Below are 22,779 nucleotides of genomic sequence, written 5' to 3' on the forward strand. Positions count from 1 at the left end.
GAAGCACATATAGAGCATGAATTTGAGTATATGGAGCCAACTTGGTCTACTTGCCATCTCAGGACAAAAAGACAGAGCTGTGTTATTAAAGCAAACGACATCTCACCTGCTCCTGCATCAGGTCTTTAAGCTGTGTGATCTTATCAGTGTCTTCAGGGTGGCTCGTGATGTACTCCTTATCAAAGAAAGCCTGCAAACGAAGGAAAACAGCAAAGTCAAACTTTATAGAAATGAACATTTTTAGTCCATTTTATACATATTTTATTCGCACAGATTCAGAGAGATTATGCCCGCGGATGACAAACTGCTGTGCTTTTATTAAAATACATGTTCTGTACTTTTGTTTATAAAAGGAAACTCTTAACATGTCACTGAGGTTAGTGCATTCTGGACCGTTTGTGATGCTATGAGAAAAAAAAGTGTTTTCTGAGTGGATAAAATAACAGCGGTTTAATCATTTTGTGGCCCCTCCTTCACCTGCCTATAAAGCTGCCCACTGTGATGCACTGTAAGATTTTTACTGCTGTGACTCAGCCTCACGCGGGCGATGACATGAAATTCCCTGTTTGTCTGACCTCTTGGTATCTGGCGATGCCTCCGTTAACAGCAGCGTCGATGACCCCGTTGAGCGTCATGCTGAGCAGGTTGATGTTGCCGTGCAGCTGCTTGTGCTGGTACTGGCTGATCAAAGTCCGCAGCTCCTGGTTCTTATTCTCCACCACAGAGATGGCGTTTTCTAACGGGCTCACCTCCACCTGAGAGAGACGAGGAGTCAAAGTGAGAGACGGATATGAAATAACACTCAGATTACTTAGTAGAATATATCATAATAGATTTGTTGAGTTTATGGAATCTGTTTATCTATAAAGATATTTTTTATCCGCTCACCAGCTCTCTCTTCTCCACCTCAAACCAGCAGGAAATCCCGGGCAGAGGGTGGGTGAGGATGAGAGTCGTCCTCTCTATCCACAGACTCTGAAAAACACAACAAGCAGTGAGACAAACAGTCCAGACTTCAGAGGGTTTCATGTAACATCAGCAGCCATCGAAATCTCCTGAAATATCACTAATTAGTGTTGAGAAACTGGTTTATTAATCATCTAAACTTCAGCCAAAATGTGCGAGGCAGATCTTAATGAACTGAAGGATAAAAAGCCTCCACAACGATGTGAGGGACGGACAGAGTCGCAGGCGTTTGATGCTAAATGTTTATCTGTACGCTGCTGAATCAGGAGGAAGGTTGAAGGTGAAACGATCACACTGTGTGATGTCTCCACTGTCCGGGATGGAAATGACAGAAAGCAAAGACAGACGAGGAAGATGTCAGATACATTTCACAGGAAGGAACTTAAAGAAATGCAAAAATTGCATAAACAAGGTAAAAAGGTTTTCTTTAATGAGTCACTGGATATAAATCTTGTTTTGTTATTTCATATTGTAAATCGTGTGTCATTCATAAGAACAGAAACAAAGGCAGGCTCAGCTGGGTTGTAGTAATGGACTGTGCTAAGCTGATTCATTGAGTATCTAATAAAAGAATAAGAGGAAAAAGCATTTCCTGTCTCACTTTGAACTCATTGTCTCGATCTTTGGGGCCTTTGTGGAAGGGCCGGTCGTAACGGAAGCGGCGAACGTTGTTCACTCGATAGAAGCTCTTAATGCGGTCCGGTACTCGGTCCATCTGAAGGACGGTCACGCTGTCCGGCACTGGCGTTACTGCGTAGATCTGGAGGTCTGAGAGGAGGAGGAGGGAGGTCAAAGATATAACTGAAAGCCAATAACACAGCAAACAAAACGTTTCCATGGACGTCAGGCGTGGATTCATATTTAAATCGAGCAGTCTTTGGATGAACGTCAGCTCTGCTGCTGAAGGATACACTGTGCGTCACACTGCAGGATGGCCTCGTCTGGTTGGTTGGGGTGCTGCATGGCAATGGCTTGCGGGAATTCTCCCAGCATCCTTTGCTGGAAGGCTTCTAACCTTTCGTAGTCATGACCACGGCAGACGAACTCTTTGTTCTAGAGGGGATGAATCAAAAACAAACAGAAAAGAATAAGATGTTAATTTTTTAAAGCAGAAATCTTGAAGCAGTAACAAAACCTGCAGTTCCTCTAATGACCACTTGAGGCTGGATCCTAAAATGCTCGACAGCAGCAGTAAACATGTTTACTTCTCGCTTCATAACAGCTGTTTACTGGGTCATTGAATTCAGATGTGGCAGCTCGTGCATCTACAGCAGGGGTGGGCAACTCCAGGCCTCGAGGGCCGGTGTCCCTGCAGGTTTTAGATGTGTCCTTGAACCAACACAGCTGATTTAAATGGCTAAATTAGCTCCTCAACATGTCCTGATGTTCTCCAGAGGCCTGGTAACGAACTAATCATGTGATTCAGGTGTGTTGACCCAAGGTGAGATCTAAAACCTGCAGGACACCGGCCCTCCGGGCCTGGAATTGCCCACCCCTGATCTACAGTCAATTACTAGCTTGACCAAAGCCCTTCTAAAAACACGTCTATCCACCCTGCAGCCATCGAAATATCCTCAGAAAGTTTGCTCACTTTGCCCCAAAATAAGGTTTTAAAAGCTTTTTTCCTGGAAGGCGTACGTCTTCTTCTGTGAGAAATGAAACCATGAAGGCTTTCATTTTCTTTTCTAATGGAAAATTACTCAGAAGAAAACTTCAAATAGAGTTAACGGGCATGTGTAAATGCTGCACAGTGACATCACTCACTCTGAGGAAGAAAGGGAACTTCCTGCCGTAGAAGCCGACCCTGAAGAACTCGGGCTCCAGGCGCTGCTGCTCCATGATGTTGTCGTAATAGGCCGCCTCCATTTTCTGCAGGTACAGGTCACGGAGGAAGATTGTGAAATCTAATAATTAATATTTCCTTATCATATTCAAGATCTAAAAGATTCTTGATGTAACTGTTGTTGAGGCTCACCCGTATCCAGCTGAGACTTTGGTAGTCGTACAGGGATTCGTACTGGAAGGCCAGCTCCCTGCACAGGGGAATGCCATACTCCCAACACTGAGGACACACAAACACACAAAACCATGGAGGCGCTGATGTTTGAAGCAAAAACAGAACAAATAACAAACTGCTGATTGGTTATCAGATAACACTTTACATACTGACCCCGTGCTTTATAGAGTGTGAAGACCCAGCAAGTGTCTAACATGAAAGTAGTTGCTGCTTTTGAAACTGGCACCTTGTAAAACCAAGACTGACACCCCCGTGTTAGCAAACTGTAAACAGTCTGTGTGGGAAATTTGAAGGAAGAAGTGGTTTAATGTGCAAATTAGATGCATAATTTAGTTCACTGCTCATGTTTAGCTTTAGACAGTTAATTTGCAGAATTCTTTTCATGTTATTTTTTACATTTTGACCATAAGAAAGTGTAACACAGTGTGAAGGTGCAGCTCCTAATATAAAAGTTTCATACAGAGAATCAGAAGCTTCAGGCGAGAGGTGAAGGTGGTTAAAACAAATCTGTGGATGAAATAGGTGATGATGTCTCGTAGAGAAGGATTGATGCAATACAAGCTAAGATGATTGAATTTCAACTAGAGATAAAAAAGCCCACTGAGGCTGCTGTTGCTGGGTTTTGGTGCTATATAAATAAATTCAATTAAATTGAACACTCAGGCGACTCAAGTTTGAAACCATTTATTTTATAGAAATGTTCCCAACTTTTGGAGGATGCCCCAAAGAGCCCTCTAGTGGATAATGTGGGGGTTGCACAGGTGGAAACAGCAGGTACTGTTACATGGCAGGAACAGCAGATATGTCAGAGTGAGACTTTACACGACTGCACATTAGGATGAGAGTGACGCCTACTGTGGGTGGCAGAGAACAGATCGAGCTGAGCTCAGCTTCATTTTTCTTTTGTTAAAAAAATATTTCATTAATCAATAAAATGATAATTAAAAAGACTTATTTATGAATCACCTTTCAAAACTCATGTTGAGCTGTAAGCCATCAGTAAGACTACAGAAATGCTGCAAACATACATACACCATTAATGAAGCAGCTCATGACCTCTAAAGCCCACGCTGACCGTGTCACGCCCTCACCTTCCCCTTGTTGAAGTAGTGGATGACTTTCCTGCAGAGCCCCTCCTTGCGGTGCCACTCGGTCTGTGCAGGATAATGCAGGAACTCCTTCAGAGGACGCTCGTCCCAGTGCAGCAGCTCCCAGTATAACAGCAGGGTGAACGCGGCCTCTGCAGACAAACACGGAGCCCAGAGAGTGTCAGCCTGGTGTTTGTCACACGTTCTACTCGTGGCCTTGAGTGACTGATTCTGCTGTACCTGTGTAGTTCTCCGCCTGCAGATGCATGTCACACAGTTTGTGGATGTAGCGGATGTACATCTCCTCCTTGTTGATCTCTGACTTGTAGAAGTTCTGAGAAGAAACGAAACAGACAATCAACGCACTTCCTGTGTTTATGCGATGATTTAAACCTGGGATGCCAAACGCTGCAAATACCCACTCGACAGGTGTGGAAATTTCTTAAAGAAGGGCAGAACTTAACTCAAGGCCAAGGTCTGAATCACCTTCATCATTTTCATAGACAGCCATGTTTATGAAGTGGCTGTTTGGGCTCTCCAATGCAGAGGTCTGATCATGGCACAACATAGGAGAGCCACCTCGACGGGACAAAACTCAGCAGTCCATCTGCACCTAAAGGTCAAAGGTCGCTCTCTCAAGGATGCCAATGTTCACATTTTGGACAGAGAAGACAGATGGTTTGAAAGAGGAGTGAAAGAAGCATCTACGACCATCGTGAGCGACCGTCTTTGAACAGGGGGCGGGGCTCATGACACCAACTCTCTGCCATCTATAATCCAGTTTTGAGATTCCTTCCCATCCTGGGCCCTTTGACCTCAGGAAACCACATAGGGCTAGTTGGACTAGGTGACCCATGCCCGTTTTCACACCTTGGCTCGTGTAGAGGATCAATAGGGGGTCCATGACCCTCTTGGGGTCACTCCCATAGGACTTAAATCTGGGACTCTGCACCAGTCGCTCTTAGAACTGAAGAAGTTCAGACACTTTTCTTTCCAAGCTCCTTAGACTACGACGACCTGGATGACTGAGAACCTTCACAGACAATAAATGTGAACATTTTCTGAATTCAGTATTTCAGTGATGTCGCTGATTTAAAGGTCTTACCAGGAGGTTAACTGTGCAGCCAATCTTCTTGTTTTCTGTTTCATCTCCTTCATACAGTCCCTGAAAAAATGAAACCAAGTTAATAAAATTCAAACTTAAACCCTCCACACCTCCTAATGAACGTCCGCTTTTATTAACTTGGGTGTTCTCATTTAGCCCAAGCTGCAAGACGCTTTTTCCTATTATAGACGTCACAAGATGCCCAACAAGTTTGCAAACAACGAGAAGACTGTTTTTGAAGATTGAAACATGGATATAAATATAGATACTGCAGGTATCTATATGGGTCTCACAGTGTTTAAAGTTTCTTTGCTCAGTTTAAAGACATTTCGCATCTGTTCTCTACGGGCTGTCAGTTGAGTTCGTGTCAAAGGAACAACAACAAAAACCAAACCTTCTATGACTTATGGAGCATAATTATCACAGATCAGTGAGCGTAAACTACCACAGAATCATTTCTGTCCTATGAATACAAAGACTTTACTGTACCGGTAGTCGAGCAGTCGCTCCATCAGTCGTGTGACAGAGGTAACGAAGGAGATGCCCGTCTCTCTCCACGTCTCCTGCTCGATCTTCTCCAGCAGGCTGCAAGAAGCATGCAACAAATTACACACTGGAAACAGTTTAAACTGTGGGGACAAACCCACCACATGATTCTGGACATACTGTGTGTAAGCACATGTGAAAGTGTGTCAACAATGTTCTACTTTAAAAACGAGGTCAAAAAGTTCAACAAGAGCAATAAATGAAGCCAAATCTGATGTTTCATGTTTTAGTGTAAAGTCTTTGTCCTGTGCTGTGAGCCATCATTGCTACAAAGTTCGACAGACTCAGAACAACACCAGGTTAGCAGATAAAAACAGTCAATGTTAGCAGCGTATATCTGCCCATGTGCAGGGAACGTCATACCTGGGGTAAGGCCCAAACAGCTGGGTTCTAGTCCCGCAGCAGAGAGCAAAGCAAACACACAGAGTGTTAGAGCAGAAAACTGAGTTAATTTCTGTTATCAAAGAGAGAAAAGAGCAGCAGGGCAGAGGGATTCACTCCAGGTTAAAAACAGAGACACGAGGAAGTCAAAGTCTGCGTTCCTCACAGCAAACCGAAGAGCTCCCTGTAGTTCTCGTCTCCTTTCCCCTCCGACACCAAACTGTCCAGCTTGTCAATCAGCTCAGCCTCCACCTGCACACACGTACACAAACGCTCTGACTTCCTCTGGTTTCCTATGAACGACCCGAACAGTCTCTGTACAGGTGAGCGTGTGCTCCTGTACCTGTTTGAAGTTCCCATTCTTGCGCTGCTCCCAGTCCATCATGTCATGGAAAATCGGGATCATGATGTTTCGCACCTCCACCTGCGGGACCAGCGTCACTCCCAGGAACGGACCAATCATTCCGGGAATGAAGTGGATCTTATTCTCACCTACAAACGGCACACGTTTCAAACTCGGATCCAAAACCATTTAATCAGTCAAACAGTTTAAACCTGAGGAGAGGATCGTACCCAGATTCTGCCACATGCTGAAAAGCTCGTAGGTCATCATCACTCTCATGTCACCGTATCTGCAAACAGATCAGATCTTCAATCACGTTACTTATTGGATCAAACAGTCTCTGCATTACTGACTCTGACATTCATATTAAATTAAAGGAGTAACAGCTGATATATTTGTTTGAAGTGGTAAATCTAATTTTATCGTTTAAATTATTTTTCTTATTAGTTTTCGGATGACTCAAGCTGTTCACTTCCTGACCACACTGAAACGATTTAACTGCAAAAATACACATTTAAAAAGAAACAGAGTAAAATGTATTTTCTGCATGTTTTACTGAACATAATCCTCATTATGACCTGCTGAAAATCTCGACTCCCTCATTTCTTAATATGCATCAGCCTAGTCTTGCTCCAATTCTGACAATTCTTGGAAAGTGAAAACCAAAAGTGGAGGAACTTTCAGAGCCCGAGGAGACGCTGCGGTTCCTGGAAATATTTGGTGGCAAGACCTAATGGAGAAGGGAAATAAGCTTTTCCTGGACTAAACATTTTCAGCAGGACTGATAAAGTAAGTTGGCATGTTTGGATGCTTCAAAGAAGAAAACTGGCTCTCAGCATTTTCCCAGCAGTTAACATCCAACTCTGAGGATGACTTGAATGACACTAGCAGCGACGTCTGTATGAATGTGTGTGTTGCCACATAAAGAATAGAAAAGATGTTTGGAGGAGAGTGCAAAATCTCCCACAGAGGAAAATCTCGTTGTAGCACATAGTTCAGATCGTTGTCATCCTCATGAAGCCATTCAGTGAGACTTCAGGCACTGTGGATTATGGTGTTACCATCCTGGACTGCTAACATCAGGAAATATTTCACCATAAGATAAAAGTGATGAAAAGAACTTTAACTTTAATCGGTAAGCCACACTGTGGTGCAGGGATCTAATAGAAGAACATCCATGGTGTGGTGCATTTTAATGATGATGACATCAGTGAAACAAACAGCTGTTGTTGTGATTGTGCGCTATATAAAGAAATTGAATTGAATTGAAATTAGATGTCCTCGCTGGTTTAGTCATGAAAACAAACAAGCGTCTGCTGCCACAGCTCAGCTTCATTTGATGTTTCACTTCGATCGTCGCAAAAACCCAACAAATAACCAACTTAGTCTCCTTCAAACCTGCATGTGCAGCTTTTACCTTTGCAGTGTAGTGTCTGTCCATGCAGCAACCCACTGATGATCTAACCACACCCTCACATACTCATCAATGTGAAACACGGCGACGTGGAGCCAAAACAACACAGCAGGCACTAATGTTTTTTCCTTTAATTTGTCAATCTTTATGATAATGGGAACATATCAGGATGTGTCAAGTTTACAGTTATTACAGTGAATTAAAAAAGGAAAACTAGGTATTTAAATTTATTTTGGTTGACTGACATAAAAACTGAATGAATGAACTGAAAGAATTTTGTTTTCTTACAAAAGCAAAATAACATAAAAAAAACAAGAAAATATCGTTTACCCTTCAGTCAAAGGTCAAATTTGTCAGTACATCCAGCTGTTACCGTCCTGTTTTCTTTTTTATTTTCCATGTTTTTCTTCGCTTTTGTGTGTGAGCGTGTGTGCGCGCGCATGCATGCGTGTGTGTGTGTGTGTGTGTGTGTGTGTGTGTGTGTGTCCTTACTTGTCTAAGACCTTCTTCCTCTTAGCAGGACTCAAATTTTCCAACTGTAAACTGGGCTGGTTGATGTAGAGCACCGCCAGGCTGAAGTAGAATTCCACACCTGCATGCACACACACACACACACACACACACACACACACACACACACACACACACACACACACACACACACGCACACATTGCTAACGCCACATTTTCTTTCTTTGCAAACGGCCCTTTGGATGCAGCTCCCACGGTGATTCAGCCCTCACTCTTTGCACCCGTCAGTTTTCACATAATGAAGTTGACGTTTGACATCAGCAGGAACCTGGGAAATCTTCTGACTCACGTCTGTTTCAGTCTTAGTAAATCAGCGGCTTCAGTTCAGTCTAACGGGGTTTGGAGGGGTTTCAGCTTTGTTTCATGAAACCACAAAATAGTGACGATGTAAAAGAAATTCTCTGAATTATATTCATGATTTAGAAAAACAACATTAGTGTTAGGAGTGAGGAGACTCAAAGAGAGGGGAGGACGGCAGCTTTGTCAGACCCTTGGTTGGGTTTTGTTACACGTGGTCGTTTCCACTGTTGTCAGTCACTGTGGTTTGTGCGCACATGACAGGGTGACGTTAAGTTCAAATTCAAAATTCAAATTTTATTTGTCACACACATAATCATACACAGTACGACATGTAGTGAAATGCTTTTTGCTGTGCAATGCCCGACCATTAAACTAAACTACAGAAATTGACAAGATTTACAAATTTAAAATTTAGAAATTTACAGTAAAAAATTTGCAGTTAAATAAAAAAGGCTCTAACAGATGTAAACAATAAATTAAGAATTTAACCTAAGAAATAAAGACTAAACTAAGAGTTAAAGGTAAATGATAAAGATAAAAACATAAAATAAAGTTACCTTAAAGTCAAAGTCGGCTTCTGTAAAGTTCTTGTGCAGAGCAGGAGAGAGGTACTGCGCCGTGGTCAGGATGATGCTGCAAACACACACATGCATTGCTTTGATATTTACTCCAATGATCCAGCTGTGATCGTTCTCAGTCAACGCTCATGCATTTCCAGCCTGTCTGGTAAGTTGGTGTCTTACTTGCTGGTGAGGAGTCGCATGATATTCCAGTCTCGGGGGAAAATGCTGAGCTTCATCAGATTTCTAAACACACACAGAAGCTTCAGCAGAAACTCCTGAGCAGAGGGAAAGAGACGACAGCGTGAGTTCAAAATAAAACCTCTACATGTTGTGATGTTTCACAGTGAGTCAGGACATCCGTACCTTCAGCTCATCTTTGCTCTGAAAGTTTTCCATCAGGTGCTGGAAGTGGATATCTGTCATCTGACGGAGAAGCGACAGGAGGCAGGACACGTACTCTCCCTGTCAACAGGAAGCAGGGCACAGTCATGTAAGTCAAGTGCAAGGAAACACAAAGGAGTCAACAGTGAGGTGATACACCAGGATGAGTCAGGCTCTTTCCCAAACTGACCCCTCTTTATTAGCCTCTCTGCTGGCACCACTTTATGTTTCAGTAACAATTAGAAATATTTCTGAGTTTTTCTGCTTTATCCAGCCTTCATGTAAAGATAAAGCTGCAGCGTCGCACGCAGGACACGAGGAAATAAAAGTTCACTCCACTTTTTTTCTAAAGGGCGCTAAATAATTCTCATTCACGCAAACTTCATCAAACTTCTGTGTTGATCTACGGCATTAATATGCTGAAGTTCAGAGGATGGATTCGTGTTTGAATCTAGTTTTTATCACCACCTAATCTGGATAAAGAAAGACTGTAGTCTGTATTAAAATATGATGAGTGTGAAGTGAGACCCTGCAGGAACCCCGCGCCTCCATCTGGGAGGAGGAACTTTAACTTCATCTGAAGTCCTGAGAACGAAGCAGCTGATCCAAAATAAAACTCACAAAATGTTTCTGTGTCGCGTCGACAGCAATGCTGGTTAACTGCATTACACCAAAGAATGACATAAACTATAAAGTTACAAGAACGTTGTTAACATGATGAATTTCTATAAAAATTTTAAATACCTATCTACTAAACTTTAACTATCAATTTATTGTTTATAATAAGATAAATAGAATATAATATTAACAAACAATTGTTTGTAAACACTTCTTTGGACCCTTTTTTTTCTTATTTTCATTCATTGCTTTATTTATTCTTGCTTCCTTGTTAAACAGGAGGGCAGGAGATGAGCAGACTGAGACGAAGATGAAATGAAATGTAAATGAAGGTAAACAGTCAGTCAATAAAAACGCATCAAATTTACAAAATACAAATGAACCCAATTTACATATCTGCGATTTAACTAAGATATCGTTCTGCACAGTAATGCAAATAAAGATGGACCATCAGGATGTAAAATACAAAACTTTAAAGAACTTTAATAATTATTTAAAGCATGCACAAAGAGACGTAACAGCAGGATGGGACAGTGATGATGATGATGGAGTAGGAGAGGGCAATACTGACAAAACCAACAGTTTTCATTTTTATTTTAACACTTATCTCCCGTCTCTTATTTTGTTGACATCATGTAACTGTACGACAGTGTAAAGGGACAACAAAGCTATAATATGAATATAATATTGCCCTGCCCTAGAGCAGACAGACAGTCAGACGGATGCAGGGTGGATGAGGGGCTGGGAGGTGACGTAGTAGTAGTCGTATTGTTAGTTACTAACAGTGATCTCAGCGGTGCACTGCGGACAGCGTTGACCCCTTACCGCCTCCTGCGATTGGCTCTTGCTCATGATTGACAGCAGGGTTTGCAGGAGGACGTCCAACAGGGACTCCACCATCATCTCCACCTCCTCCTGCACCGACGTGTCCTGGAAGAAGAGACAAGGAAAGAGGAGTGAAGGAAAGGAGACATAAAGAAAAGGAAACCAGAGCAGAGAAATAAGGATAGCTGCTCCCTGAGAGCCTGTTTGTGTCTGTGCGTTTCATGTAGTTTTAAATAGGTTAGTATCCAATAATGAACTTTGAAGGTTTTAGGTGCTTTGCTGCAGCCGTGTCTCACACACTCCTGCTCCTGAGAGGAAAAACCCGACTGAATGCTCACTGCAACACTAAACATTCACATTATGTAATGGAAATAAACAGCCTTAATGGGGAATTTCACTGGTGCTGATGGGTTTCAGTTTCAGTTCAGATCAGATGAAAGTGTCTAAATACGCCTCAGAAGAGAAGAGCGTCATCATTGAACTTACTGCACTCATTTCATGAGCCGTTAATATGTTTTAACCTGACAGCGGTTTGTTTGGCCTGCAGGTGAACTATGAACGTTTCACTACTTTAAGTATAAAGTTCCTGTTAGATTTGCAAGTTTTTGTCCTCCTGTGAAACTTTTTATCATGTAAACAGTTAATAAATGAAGTGCTGGTTTTATTCTAACTTACTTGGTCACGTCTCCATTACTGCATTTGTTCTGCATTTACTTTCTAATGATCATTTATTAATTATACTTCAGCCACAGATGATAATTAGGAGTTAAAGTAAATCATCGCCGCAGCACAGGGACACGGCAGCGTGAGCAACATTACCTGATAAAACCTCCTTATTTCTGAAAGATGAACTATATTTTATATTTTATTAAGCATCATCTTTGGTGACTGCACCCTCACGCACCCCTGCAACATCATCATCATCAAATTTGCAGACGACACCACTCTGATGCAGCTCATCACCAATGATGATGACACCGCCTACAGGGATGAGGTCCAGCGACTGTCAGAATGGTGTAACTACAATAACCTCACCCTAAACACCAAGAAAACAAAGGAAGTGGTCATGGACTTCCAAAAAACAAGAACTGATCCCCCTCCTCTCTCCATAAAAGGTGACTATGTGGAGAGGGTGCCCTCCTTTAAGTTCCTCTGCACCCACATATCTGAGGACCTATCCTGGTCCACAAACACATCAGCCCTAGTGAAGAAAGCCCAGCAGCACCTCCATTTCTTGAGGGTTCTGAGATGGAACAGGCTGCAGACTGACCTCCTAGTGTCCTTCTACCGTGCCACTATCGAGAGCGTGCTGGTGCACGCCATCCCTGTGTGGTACGCTGGTTGCACAACAGCTGACAAGAAAAGACTACAGAGGGTCATCAGATCTGCAGAGAAGGTGATCGGCTGTCCACTCTCCTCCCTGGACTTGCCAGCTCAAGATGTCTCTCCAGAGCCAGAGCAATTATAAAGGACCACCTCCACCCTAACCACCACCTCTTCAACATCCTGCTCTCTGGAAAAAGGTTCAGATCCATCAGGTGCAAAACCAACAGACTAAAGAACAGCTTCTTCCTGTGGGCTGTCAGAACTCTTAATGTGAACTGTGTGTGTGAACAGACGTCTCCAACACATCCACTCTGACGCTGCTATTGATCATCTATGTGCAATATCTCAGTCTTTCCATGTTCTGTGCAATATTTAGGTCTCAGTGGAATCACCATCCCCACCCTAAATGGCCATAACCCCTCCACCCTTATTTATTTATTATATTATATAACTGCCCTTGTATACAGCCCCACAATGTTTCTGTTTCAATGTTTCTATGCATACACCATGTATGTAGTTCACTCACATATATTGTTTTCTCTTCTTTACTTTTGTACCTTTGTGCTCCAGCTACCCAATTTCGCTGTGCAAGAAACTGCACAATGACACTAAAAAGCTCTAAGTGTAAGTGTAAGTATTGAAGTTCTGTTTGTTCAGTTCACATGAAACAGCAAGTCTGAAGTATTTACGGTGGGCTTCCTGTTCATGTTCTAACCACAGCAGCGCCACATCAACAAAGACCACCATCACATAACTGCAGCCACAATCTGAGCATCATGTTTGTCTCTGTATGATTTCTCCTTCAAATCCTTCCTTAGCCTCACGATGTTTGAAAAGTCATTATGAAAAGACAAAGTGCTTATCGATTTTTTGATATGCAGCTGTAGTCATGAATTCTTTTTTCTTGCAAAGACACAAACATTTGTCCGTCTTTGCAGAAAACTAGCAGACCAAATCACATCAAATTTGGTGGAGCAGAGGCTGATGGGAAAACAAAGAACCCATGTGGTTCACCTTCTACAAAACTGCAAAACCAGCCACTGGCCTCAGCTGGGAATGACTTCTTTCTTCTAGCTTCTGGGATGAGTGCCCTTTCAAACCCCACAATGACACTCAGATTTGAATGCAGCGGTGTTTCGAGTGTGTATGTGTGTGTGTGTGTGTTACCAGTGAGCTGGTCTTGATGATCGAGAATATAGAGCTGAGTATTCCAGAGCAGATGAGAAGCTCTTTCTGTTGCCTCAAGTGCAGGTGGATGTGATGGAGGACCACAGGAAGTAGGATCCTCCGAGACTCTGAGGGAACACAAAACAGACACACAAGTTTACTTCAGTTCAGGTTTATTTAAGCAGGACACACACACACACACACACACACACACACACACACACACACACACACTACATTCTGCTGGTTAGGGTGTCTGTCTATTTTAAGGTCAGGGAAACCCAACAACATCGCTGACCTGCTGTTCACTGGAACGACAGGTCAGCGATGCTGTTCAGAGGGAGTCGGCCTCCTCACTTTTATCAACACTTTGTGGTCTTTGGAACAATATTTCCTGTTCAGTGATGTCACTGACTGACATGAAAGCAGGTCAGCGTCTGCAGTCACGCACAGTGAGTAAGATGGTGGTTTCAGGTACACCTGGCGTATATCGATTCTAGAAACATTTAAAGTCAGTGGGGAGAAAAAAAAAAACAGGGAGGCAATGATGAGTTAACTACACACAAACACAAACACCAGAGACAACGCCGACATATCAAAGTCATTTATTATCTGCATTTGAGTGGCTTCATGGCCGATTACACAGCAGAGATGTTGTTTAGCAACGTTAGCAGACGTTATGAGCACAGTGCAGTGTGGAGGTTTTACCAGGAAGAATTTTGATGTGTCAGTTTGAGACTACTCAGCATCAGCTGGTGGTACTGAAACTGTCAGGCATTGATTTTTTACTTTGAAGTCATTCTCAACTTCACATTAACACATTCCTCGCTGAGTCATATAGACACACTCTTTGCATTTGCGTGGGTTCACGATTTAGAGTGAAACTCAAAATTGAAAATGTCAGGTTGTAACTGTTTATTCAATTTGGGGACGTAACCTCTTTAAATTAGCGTTCCCTGTTCAGAGATGGTAAATGTGTAGCACATCACACAGCTGTGGTGACAGTAAGGAATCTCTACTATGTAAATGAGCCTTATTGAAAACAAGGAAAGGTAACATTACCTTACACTGAGACAAATACACGTGTCTGAACCATACAGCACTTTCACAACATGTTGGTTATGTAGACGGGTGATTTTAATTTGGCAACAGGTGGATGTGACAGTTTGCTGTCACTCTGTGTTAGCCCTGTGACCCTCTGAGGGTGGACTCTTTCCCTGTGACTGCTGGGACCCCAAAAAGAGAATAAACTGATGGATGGACCTGATGATGTATTTGGGTTTCTTGAACGTGGCTGCATGTTTGACTCGCTTTAGTTTGTTTTTAAAGTCATTCAAACCTTTATTTTGATTTTAATAGTCCTGTGGCAAAAATCACAGCCCATTACATTAACGGATGAACGAATCCAAACATTTACCTGGGAAAGAGAAGAGCCGGCTGTCCACGGTCCGAGCTATGGACTGCAGCTTGACCACATCCATGGACTGTCCTATGTGCACCGTGGGACGGCATGCTGCCCAGGGTGCAGCGCACAAACTCGGCCACCTCTTGGACCGTAAACATCTGCAGCAGCTCATCAAAGATGGCTGGGAATGAGTTCAAAAGTGCAGCCTGAGAACAAAAGTTGGGACAGAAGAGGCGTTAATGACAAGAGGGGAGAGGTTTATTTAGCGAGGAGGGCAGCAGGGGGTGTTAGTCAAAAAAAAAGAAAAGGTTTGAGTGAAAGAGAGAGAATGAGTAGGTTATAAGATACAATCATGGTTTCAGTGACTGGAGTGGAGTGTCCACAGGAGAGAGGTGCCAACCCACACGAGGAGTCATAAATCCTTTCCATCCACACAGGTCAGCAGGTGGACATCCTCACCGACACAGCTGTTTGGATTCAGCTATTACAGTTTAACAAAACAGCTCGTACGAAGACACACAGAAGTTATTCCACAGCAGAAAACAAACCAGAGCTGAAAGTGAAAGATTTGAAAAAGGAAGACAAAGCACACACACTAGCAAGTCAGGGGTACCAATCATTAATAACATGGTTTAAACAGACAGTGAACGGGACACAACGACGGATTTTAGCAGCAGACGTGGAGTTTTGGACAAACAGGTTCATTCTGGTGTGAACTGGACTCAAAGCGGCACAAAACTGAAAGCTGCTGAACTCTGGATGAAAACATTTTCAGCCAATCTGAACTTCTTCTCGACTCTTTGCTGTTTAAACTCGCTGCGTAGTTTGTATCTGAGGTTTCCTCAGGTCAACCCTAACCCTTCTATAAATCAGATGTATTTTTATTTTAACTTACTAACTATATTTCACCTCTTCTAAAAATAAAGATAATCTAAGCCTATGAGGTCCTGGGTAAATACTTCAGTTTTAGTTCCACTTTTTAAGAGTTCTTCTGGTGAAAATTGTGGATTTTGGAAAATGTTTAGAGGCCTCATTGAAAAATAGGAAGAAGTACATGATTAATTTATTTAAACGAGTTTATTCTTATTGCGTGAATCAAGTGGCTGAAAAAGTCCAAAACCTGCAGTACCTGTTTTGGCCACATGAGCCTGGATATAAAAGACAGCAGACACGCGTTTACAGCCGGGTGCAAGAAACAATTTTTGTCTCTACAGCGAGTGAAGTGAAGAGTTATCAGGATGGATGTCATTACAAAGGAAAACATGCTCTCAGCCAGAGGACATGAGGACATCGTGTACTTGTGTGTTATATCAGCCGGGACGTGTGTGTGGAGGACCACAGGTGTGTATGTGTGTGTGGTTAGAGCTCTCTGAGGTGAAATGGGACTCTGGGCTTCACGGGGTTACAGGGGTGCTGTGGGTTTCTTCCAAACGTCTACTTACTGACAGCGGAGTCGGCCGCAGAGCGTTGGCGCTCACGGCCTGAGTGCAGTTGGCCTGTCCGCTGCCAGGAACCTGTCCTGGGACAGTGGACTGCAGTTGGCCCGGGCAGGAGCTAGTGCTAAGGGAGGCGGGAAGCCCGGCGCGGGACCTGGGACTTGATTTGGGCCCGGACAAGACTGGGGCCCTGTGGTATTTGGGTGTGGAGGAGACCCAGGAGGAATAATAGGGACCCAATTGAAGGAGCAAAGATTTAGGGGAAATTGAAAGAGAAGATGAGGAAAGGAAGCAAGGAAAGATGCGAGGTACAAGTGGAAAAAGGAACAGAAGTGAAATAAAAGTCAGATTAAGGCAACTACAAGAAGATGGGAAGCAGCTAAACTAAAGTACATTTTACTGTTAGCTGTCTACTGTAAACTATGACGACACAACAGTTTAACATCAAAATCACATCAATAAACGATTTCTCTGATTTCTCTGCTTCCTAAACAAGGAAGAAAAAAATGTTTTTGTTCCAGCAGGTTTCCTCACCTGAGTGAAGATGAGCGTCTCGGAGTTGCGGCTGTCCAGGCTGAGGACGAAGCGGATCGACTGAAAGAGTTCTTGGATGCTGGTGCGAAACTGCTCCTCCTCCATGCCACACGTGGCCCGAGAGTACAGGATCCGAGACTGGATGATGAACTTGAACAGATACTCCAAAGCCTGAGAGGACGTAGAAACACAGAAACGAGAAACATGAAATATTCACTCGTTTTTTGTTGTTCTAGAAGAAACACAAACCTCGAATGTTTTAGGAGTGCAGTGTTCCCTCGTTTATCACGGGTGTTGATAACCTGCGATAGGTGAAATCTGCGAAGTAGCGAACTTTTTGTTTGTTACAATTATTATAGATGTTTTAAGGCTGTGAAACCCCCTCACTACACACTTTATACACTTTTCTCAGACAGGCATGAACATTTTCACACATTTCTCTCTTGTTTAAACTCTTAAGGTTCAAACCTTCGTAGAAGAATAAGTATTATAGAAAGAAACCAAAGATCAAACCCTGTTTTCAGGTCCAGCACATGGGAATAGAGCAGCTGCCAGAGAATTCAACATTAATGAATCAATGGTACAGACGTAGAGGAAGCAAGAAGAATGAGTTGAGTGAAGTTTGACTTTTCTGACTGTTTTGTTTCACTTAATGCTCCTTATAATCCTCTGACGTCGACACTGTTGTGTTTGTTGTCTTCTGCTAGCGAAGATTTATGTAAATTTGACAAGCTGGACGCATTCTGTGCTGTACAGGAGACACGGCATGAGATTGATTGAAAATGCTCTACAGCCAATCAGGACGCAGAACACAATGCGCTGTAAAAAAAACAAAAACAAAAACAAAAAAAACAACAACAAAAAAAAACGTGAAAATTGCACCAAAAAAAATCCGCGAAACAGCGCGGCTACGAAAAGTGAACCACGATATAGTGAGGGAGCCCTGTAAACTTTCTTTAAAGGATGGGTAATTTAAGTTAGTCTTGCTCTTATAAAAATATTCCCACTTTAAGCTTTAGTTTACTTTATTTGTCTTAAATTAACAGGAGAGTTTCTCAGAGTTCAGAACAGAGACTAAAACACAAACTTTGACTCACAATCATGTAGCTTATCCAGGTTTTAATTAACATGAACGCCAACGATGATTTTAGTGACAAATATGACCAAACTGACAAAGACTTAAAAAGACTTCCTGTAATTTTATTTAACGACATCATTTTCAGTTAGTTTGTTTTTCTAGTTTCCTTTTTTGATTGCTTCACAACCAGTTTTAGTTTTTAGTTCAGTTCAGTGTAATACTCTCGTTTTTATACTTCCACAGTGTTTCATTAGCTTCTGTGCATTTAGGACATAAATGCACAGAAGACATAAAACTGTCTGTAAACTCATCACTCTGTCACATTGTTGTGGGGGAACTTCGGCCCGCTCATTTAGCTCGTGCGCTTGTTCTTGTGGGTTTGCAAGACTCATTAATGCACAGCTCCCACCTCTGTCTGAGCTGTTTGTGCTGATATCCTGTGCTGGTTTTACCCAAACATGGTGCTTTGCATACGAACACTTTAGTTCAGACATCTTTGTGATTTGTTCAGATGCAAATCAGAGAAAATGTTTTCTCCTGGCAAACCTGACTGTGCTGTCATCAACTTTAAACTTTAACATGCTAATCGAGGCTTTCAGAATCTGAGACAGAGCTTTTTGGTGTTTTGCAAACCCTCTGAGGATTGCATGGTTTGAACATAATGATCAGTCAATCATGCACATTTGCAGCAGGCAGTAAGGTTGCACATGAGTTTTTTACAGGACTGCGTGTCCACATTAACTAATGACTGTGGGTCAAAAGGATGTCTGAGTTACACACTGTAAAATCCCCACTGAGACTCTGGTTTTGTGAAACATGGTTATCAGGATGTGAGATCAAATTCTGAAGCCTCTTCTTGAATATTCTTGTTACTATTTTAATGACTGCTTACTCAAAATGTTTGCTGGCTTTAAGTCTAGTTATTATTTTCTTGTTTTTTACAAAACCTACCAGCTACAGATAATAAAAAGTGTTATTTTCATCTGGAGTTTACGCCTTTATCACATCTGCAGGAGACAAGATCCATTTTGTATCTGGACAGAGATCCCAGGATGCACCAGGACAGAAACATCTGCAGCATCTGGGCTGCTCCTTGGTTTCAACAATGGTTAAGAAAGTTAGTGGAAGAATAAAGCAGACAGAAACAGGCTAAAACTCCTTGGACACAGTTTATAAAAGATAAATCTGGAGACTGCAGCATGTGTCAAAGCTGTCCTCAATAATTCACACCGTCCACTTTTTACATGTGTGACCCATTTGGGATGGATGCTTGAGTCGGATAAATATTTTAGAGTGCTGAGCAGCATTTGTCTACTAAATGTGGTACGTTCTGCACATCTGCCTGTGACGGTGCATCTATTCCCAGCTCTGCTACATCACTGATGTAGTTCTGAACACGTGCAGTCATATTTTACCTGAGCAAGAACGTCCACGGGGAGCAATTAAAAAGTTCAAAAGGTGTTTGTTTGTTTAAAAAGGGCTTTATGGTGAAGACTGTTATATAAAACTAAAAATGCTAACAGCCCTTCATGTGTTTGATTATTCCGAGTTCAGCGTTCAGGTCAGTGCTCCACCCAGGTGGCACTGAGCTCTTACCCTCATGGCTTCCTGTATGTGGTCCTGCCTCACCACCTCAGCAGAGCGATCCATGTACCACTTCAGACAGCGGATCAGCTCTCTGAAACACATTTTAAAAAGCCACACAGGGTTGATTCTCTGCACTGGAAGGAGCGCAAAAGTAGCATTACTTTAATAAAGGACCCGTTCAGCCCAGGATGGCTGTGTGGAGTTAAACTACTAGATTTTTAAATAAATGTTTAGATTTTCCTTTTGTTGTGATAGTCGCAGCACTCCACAGGACCAAACATGTACGAAAATACATCACAAAGACCTGAAAAACTAAAATTTGTGTAGTTATAATAACTATATGTGTCTTTTTTTATTTTCTGCCAGTCGGCCCGAGATCGAGATCTGTGTTTCACCCTCTATGAAATATTTAGTCAGTGCAAAACTAAATGTCAGACTCTTACTCAAAGCAATACTTCTCATGTAATATATCTGGATGAGGTCAAAGTAAAATGACCATGAAAAGCATGCAATCCTATGCCAGTTTTCCATATTGTATTTATCTCTGATGCCCTTGAGCCATCGCGGTGAAATAATTCCAGGAGAAGTCAAACTGCAATATGTGACAAAGTGGAGCAGTTGTAAAGCTCTCCATTTGTCCCCCATATGTGTTTACTTTATTTTGCACATTATACACATTATTTTGTTTCTATGTATTTGCTTCCATTTGCTATTTGTCAAGTAACATTGCTTCACTCACTATCCCGGGTTTGTTTGTGTAAGCGTTCTGTTGCCGGCAAATTAACATTCTGCAAATTAAGACAAATACTAAGTTATGTTTCTTTATATTTTATTATGTTACAGATTAAGTCATTTGTTCATACTTACTTTGTTTGTCCTTTCAGTCTTCATGAGGGTCAGGTGTGGGGAAACGCCCGCCTGGCATTTCCTCATTTTAAAATCCTGATGATGTCACGCATGACATCAGCGGGTCAAACTAAGTGGAGGATTTCTTTTTCCATAGAGATGCTTCCTTTTGTTTGTGTTAAGGTTTAAAGGAATTTGTTGAATGTTTTTCCTTTTGTTAATATTGCCATTTAGTTGTGTAAATGTGCATATTAGACGTGTGTAGAGGTTTTGTGTTTTTAAATCATTTGTGTAGAGTTTTACATCCCTCAGTTGAGTGAGTGGTACTGGCTGGGCAATTGGAGGAAATTGATGGCCCTATTTAAAGCCAGTCTCTACCAGATGCAAGAGGGAGGAGAGGTGAGCTGTGTCACCAGAGCCATGTTATGTTGAGTTTTGTTAATTGAATTGATTTGGGGGAAGTTTTGTTAAGTTCTATTATATTAAGTTCACTGTAAATAAATTGCTCACCTTGAAATCTGAAATGCCTGCCTAGTCTGCTTCCCTACCACCTTCCTTGACGTTCGTGTCTGACTACCCCACACAATAAAGGCAAACGACGTGTACACAAATATACAATCACACTTTAATCAGTCAGGCTGTTAGTTAGAGAACAACACTCACTTGTAAGCTAACGCTCCAGCAAAGTGCTTCTGGATGTAAGTGTCCATCACCGGCCTGAAGTGGTAATATTTACTGTCCCTGAGCAGGTTTATGATGAACACCTGTGAGACAGAGACAGTGAGTGTGATGCTTGAGTGACGCTTAAATGCACAGAAAATGAATCATGATTTACAGTCGCAGTGAAAAAAGTACGCCCTCTTTCAAAGCTAAGGGTTTAACTATCAAGAGATTTAAAGAAAAAATAGTGCTACTAGTCCTCATGTTAAGAGTAGGTAAATAGAACCTCAGAGGAACCTGAACACATAGCATTTTATACCATGTCATTAAACACAAACTGAGCCACAGTACAGAGGCAGTGTGTGAAAGTCCATCCCATGATGTAGAACCGCAGCAGCAACTTCATCTCTCTCTATCTCATCGTCATTGACACAGTCTGCTGCTGTGCTTGGGATCACCGTCCTGCTGGAAGTTTCTGATTGGACAGAGCTTTTCATATGTTGTTGTTCAGCTTGTATTTACAGATGTGCTGGCACCAGGTTATTTTTTATATTTTAGTCCTTTCTTTGTGATCATGTGATCATAGCCCCACAGTATTTTATATTCCTGTTACAGCGTAACCTTCTTTCATCACCCACCAACATTTTCCAAATTTAACTGGAGCTCTTATTCCTGTTGCACAGTCATACTGAAATTAGAGTAGAAAAATGACAGAATAAAAAATCTTTCAGCTTTCAGAGTTTCTGGTGTGTCAGAGCTCCTGTTTCCAGTAACTCAACAGAGGATGACATAAGTAGGACTGAAACTGACAGTTAGCCACATCTGTATTAGATTGTTTCTTCTGCAAGTCTCTAAATCCTCATTATTAAATTTAATTAAACTCATTATTTGTCACTTTTGTTCGTTTACTTTATTTTCTTCTTCGTGCACTGCCCACGCCACACTCACCAGTGACTGAAACACCAGCGGCCCATATTTGTCTGTGTTGTCATCCAAGATGGAGAACAAGGTGTCCAGAATGTCTTGAAGAAACTGACAGACACACACACACACACACACACACACACACACACACAATGACAGTTTAGTAAACAGCTGCTGAAAGTCCTGCTGAGGAAAATGGCTTACATAATGGCAGAAAGACAATTTCCATTATTAGTTATTTATGAACACCACATGACAATTTTTAAAGAATCAAACATTTTCATGGTATCCTCCCAGTTGCTGGTTGTCTACAAGCTAACGTTAATGGGAACACAGGAGTATTACAGCAACTGTAGAGCTCTTTTAACACATGCTTAAAAAAACAACCTCAAACCACCTCAGAGATAACCAACAAACACGTCCTGCCCAGCAACATAGAAAATGTCTTACACAGCAAATCTGGCACAGCTACAGAATTTTATGATGATCCTGCTGTTTCACCCTGACTGTAGTCTCAGGATTTTAGGTACAGGTGTTTACACATATTAAACAGAATAATCTCCCCACCTGTTCAACTTCAAACCTCACCTTGACGATCTCTTCTCCGCTGACATGCCGAAGCCGTCCAAGGATGTCCATGACCCGGTCGGGATGGGCCTTCCACTTAAGCAGGGCCAAGAGGTCCACTGGAAGACAACAGGAAGTCAAACACCAGGGAAAAAATGGATACAGGCTCAT

At 42.2% G+C, this 22,779-nt stretch overlaps 1 pseudogene; it reads right to left on the reverse strand.

Annotated features, from left to right (window-relative positions):
• LOC116317057 overlaps nt 1-22,779 on the reverse strand; it is a 243,643-nt pseudogene that overhangs the window by 7,506 nt on the left and 213,358 nt on the right.

The sequence above is a fragment of the Oreochromis aureus genome, linkage group 5, assembly GCF_013358895.1.
Source record: "Oreochromis aureus strain Israel breed Guangdong linkage group 5, ZZ_aureus, whole genome shotgun sequence".
Classification (NCBI taxonomy): domain Eukaryota; kingdom Metazoa; phylum Chordata; class Actinopteri; order Cichliformes; family Cichlidae; genus Oreochromis; species Oreochromis aureus.